The sequence below is a fragment of the Lactuca virosa genome, chromosome 1 (genome assembly GCF_052849685.1).
Source record: "Lactuca virosa cultivar CGN04683 chromosome 1, Lactuca_virosa_CGN04683_v6, whole genome shotgun sequence".
NCBI classification, from domain to species: Eukaryota; Viridiplantae; Streptophyta; class Magnoliopsida; order Asterales; family Asteraceae; genus Lactuca; species Lactuca virosa.
In genome coordinates this window covers 157,339,002-157,344,049 of record NC_136426.1, presented here as the reverse complement: position 1 = coordinate 157,344,049, position 5,048 = coordinate 157,339,002, and positions in this window count along the sequence as shown.

The window sequence follows — 5,048 nt, the reverse complement described above, 5'->3', positions numbered from 1 at the left end:
CAGCGGGATTACTCAAAGGTTGTTGGACATCGATTTCGCATGCATGGACAATGACGAATGTTATGCGTTCATCGAAAGGTTCACTAGAGAAAAGTGTGAGAAACTCTATTACTGCCAAAATGATATTGATTTTCCAAAAGGTTTGACCTTAATCAGCAGTGAGTTGGATTATGCCGACTTTATAGCAATTGCTTATGAATGTGGTGTTATACTCCCTATGTATGTAGACCATTTGGTAATAGTAACATGAAGGAATGGTTGGATGAGCACAAAGACGAGATTGTTGATAACTGTAACACCTATAAAAATCATGCCAAATTTAAACTTTTTAAAACATTTAAAAAACCAACAGTAATTTCAAATTTGTTTCAAAATAGTCTATATCAGAGTCTCCTAGAAACAAAGTCATAACAAGTGTGGAGCTGTACGATCACACCTTTGCCTTGCCGCGATCCCCTGATGTACCTGAAACAATAAACTGAAACTGTAAGCCCGAGAGCTTAGTGAGTTCCCCCAAAATACCCATACACAACAATACACATATGGGTCCAGTCAACCATCGGGTTGGAATACCCCAGGCCCTCAACCATCCTGTTGGAATGCCAACATAGTATGGGTCCAATCATCCTCAGGATGGAATATCCCAGGCCCACAACCAACAGGTTGGAATGCCCATATACTATGAGTCCAATCATCCTCGGGATGGAATACTCAAGGCCCACAACCAACAGGTTGGAATGCCCAGGTCTATTGGCTTTCGCACAAAGCAGATAAGCCTTAACCGCCAAACAAACATGTTCACATATAACAGATAGTCACATAACAGTCTATAGACAAACAAACCGATCTAACGGATCATAGCCACATAACCCACAATACCATCCTATCTACCAGGATACCGATCTAACAGATCATACTAGCATAACATATCCAGATAACAATTCAAAGGGCCGGCCTTGGTGCCTTAGACCCTTGAGTATAGTGAGGATAACTCACCTCTCAACTGTCGACACGAAATGATAAGCTCAAACTCTTGGATCACCGCCACAAACTCCACCACCTATATTCACCATAGAACCATATTCATAAGTTTCCAATTTTCCCAAAATGCCCCAGAAGTCAACTAGTCAACCCTTTGTCAAAGTCAAAGTCAACGGTCACGGTCAACAGTCCATGTTGACCCGACTCGTCGAGTTTCCCTACAACTCGCCGAGTTTATGCATGTCCAAATGTCGGGGAAACCCTAGCTGACTCGCCGGGTCACCCTACTGACTCGCCGAGCCCATGCAGAAGTCCTTACACGACAATCTTCATCGGACTCGCCGAGTTGGCCATGCAACTCGCCGAGTCCCTTCAGACCTTTCTTCATTCAGATGCTTTTTAAGCCATTCTAAGGCTCCATATTGCAGATCAAGATTCCCAAGGCATGTTTATCACGTAAAATTGTAAACTTTACGTGCATGCAAGGCTCTAAAGACTTAGAATATCAAATCCAAGCTTGAAATGGGGTTTAACTCATAAGGAAGGGTTCATACTTGCTAAAGATGGAAACTTTATGGACTTAAAGACCAAGGTAAGCTCAGATCTGAAGTTGCAACTTTAGATCCTAACTCATATCGAAGAATGGCTACATAACATGCTAGAAAAGCCCTAATTTTCAACCAAATGAGATCTAGAAGGAAAGAAGGTCAAGGTAACGACTTGATACCTTCAAATGATGCTAAGCTGAGATAGACTTCAGATCCACACATATTCCTTGCTTCAAGCTACTTCATCTTCAAGCTTCTCTCACTAAGATCCACCTTCCAAAGCTTAAAACACACAAAAATGGAGCACACACACAGATTATGGTTTTTTGGACTCTCAAGAGGCTGTAAGGGAGGCTAAGGGAGGCTAATGACCCTTTAAATAGGGTGCAAAACCTCATAAATTAGGGTTTAATCCTCCAGCTCCTACTCGTCGAGTCCTATCCTAGACTCGGCGAGTCGGTCACTTATACATGTGGCAAATCCCGCTTCTACTCGACGAGTCAGGACATCCAACTCGTCGAGTGGACCTTGCAATTTGCGAAAATTAAAGCCATAAAGTTAATACCTCATAGTCAGGGCGTTACAATTCTCCCCCACTTAAATTAGACTTCTTCCTCGAACTCAGCTGCGTTGAACAACTCCGGATGGTGCTCCCGCATCTCCGCCTCCGGCTCCCACGTCCACTCGGACCCTCTTCGGTACTCCCACTATACCTTTACTAACAGTAGCTCCTTGCTCCACAGAACCTTCACCTTCCTCTCCAGAATGGCCACGAGCCTCTCCACATAATTCAGACGCTCATCGACCTGGATGTCGTCCAATGATACTACTACCTCCACATCCAGGACGCACTTCCGCAATTGCGAAACATGAAAAGTTTTGTGGATCTGACTGAGCTCCTCAGGAAGCTCTAGCTTGTAAGCTACCTTGCCCACCCTGGCAATGATCCTGAATGACCCAATATATCGGGGACCCAATTTCCCCCTCTTCCTGTGTAACACCCCGTTTTGAAAAGTACTTCGGTTGTGGTTTCGGAGGCCCAAGGTATAAGCGATTCGGCCTTTTATGGGTTTTAGGTATTATTCGGAAGGTGTTAAGGCTTGGGTGTGTAGTTAGGAGCGTAGAGCTTCTCGTCACCTTTTCGTGAATATAAAGTTGATCGGAATCAGATTTAGAATTAAGAAGTTATAGCACCTTAAAGTTATTGGCAGAATTGGCCCTGAATGGAAAAACTTGCCTTTCAGTTCATGCATGCAAAGGTGGAAACTGAGTGAGTAAGCCCAGCGTTCAGGGGTCAAGTGGTCGCAGGTGTTGGAGACGTACGCCCAACGTATGAGATGTACGCCCAGCGTACGCCCAGAGACACTAAACCCTAATTTTAGGGTCAAGCACTATATAAGGAACATTAAGTCTTAAACCCTAGCCCCTTATCAGCCTCCCCAACCTCAGAGAAACTCTAGAACGTCTCATCCCTTCATTCTTGTGTGATTTTGGCCTAGAGGAGCACATCTTGGTGGTTTTCAGCTTGGAAGAAGAAAGAAAAAGTTAGCAAAGAAAGACTTGGGTAGCTTGAGCCCATAGATCTGTGATAGCATCATCATTTGGGACTCTTTGGATGTATAAAGTTCATAACTTTCCTCAAGTATTCTTAGATCTAGTGTAGCTTAGTTTTGAAGTTATTTTGGTCCAAGAATGAAGCTTTATAGTCCAAATCCGATTTCTTGTCTAAGGGTTGCCACCCTTGGTGATAAATGACTACCTAGGTCAGAAAGTTGACACCTTGATGGTCTTAATGGGTTCATGCAAGGGTTAAGACCACTTCCATGGAAGTAGAATATAATTTTCGGAGTTTGGGCTTATTAGAGTCATGTAAAGTCACCAAGTCAATTACTTTATGGATTAAGACGATGAAAAGGACATGGATCTGTAATTATAGCTTCTGGATTGGAGTATTAAGCTCTTAATGGGAAAATGCCTTATCAGGGGAGTACGCTGAGCGTACATGCAGGTACGCCCAGCGTACGCACCATCAAGCTCATACGCTTAGCGTACATAGGAGTACGCCCAGCGTACTCATCAGATATGGGCTCAACGTGTTTTGGGCCATGCAGTGGATTTTGGGTTCTTTGGGCCTTAGTGGGCCATCATGAGTCAGATAATGTGGGCCAAGAAGAAGTTTGGGCTTAGGGTAAGGCCCATTAGAGGCATTGGGCCCAATTTATCAAATTGGGCCATTAGTGGGCCACTAGTGGGGTTGGAAAGCCTACCAAGTGTTGGGCCTTTATATATTATGGTTTTAGGCTTTAGATATGGACCACGTAGACTAGGGGTAAAATGGTCATTTTACCCTAAGGAGAATTTTTGGTTTGGTCTAATTGTTATTTTGGGTAATGGTAGCTCGAGGAGTCGAGAGATTAGCAGCCCGAGGATCTGCCAGCTAGTAGCAAGGGGTTATTCGCAGGATTCTGCAGTCAGCTTTGCGAGGTGAGTTTTCTCCTGTAGGAACGGGTCTACGGCCACAATGCCGGATCGTTTAGATGTTAGTAGTTCCGGATAGGAGTCCGATGCCGGGGTAAGCCCGATGCAGAGTATATATATATCTGGACTTCGTGATTCATGCATGTTATATGTTATGTGTTATGTGTTCCAGGGCAAGCCCGATGTATGTTAGTTTATATGTTATGTGTTATGTGTTCCGGGGCAATCACGATGTATGTTAGTTTATATGTTATGTGATCTGGGGCAAGCCCGATGTATGCTAGCTTGTATGTTATATGTTATATGTTACGGGCTTCGGTCGAATGTGTCACACCCCCGAACCGTCAGAACGGACGGCGGAAACGTCCGGGGGCGGGTGACTTCATGTGTAGTATCACAACAATCGTATCATAGCAATCAAAGTAAACACAACGATTACATTACAATATGAATATTTACATTTGTTTGAAGAACATAATTTGTACATATCAGTATATTCAAAAGTAGCAAAAGATAAAGACGAGACTCCAAAATTTCTCCGTCTTCTCCAAAAGCTGGCACGGGTACCTGTCTATTGTTGTCCTGAGAATACAAGTGGTTTTGAAAACGTATCAGCATAAAGCTGGTGAGTTCATAAGCATGTTTTTGTATTGAAAACTAGTCACTGAATTTGTAAAATTGATTTCTTTTTATCATAAGTAAGTATCATTCATGACTAAAACCTTTGATATCAAGTTCTGAAATATGTATGCATGTTTTCCAAGAAAATCCCATATTTTCTAACATGTTTGTAGATTACTGTATGAAAAGTATGTTCCGTTTGAAAACCCTGGTTACCTCCAGTATGAAATAGTAGTTTTATTACTCAAATAAAACCAAAAGTTGGATCCTTGGAGTATCCTCCAGTAAGTAGATAAGTAGTTTTATTAATTAAATAAAACTATTGAAGAAAGAAATCTCGTAAACAAAGGTTAGTTTATACTTATTGTGAGTCGTATAACCATACTAATATGACCTGTGGCCTCCTTGATGTTTCTTCAG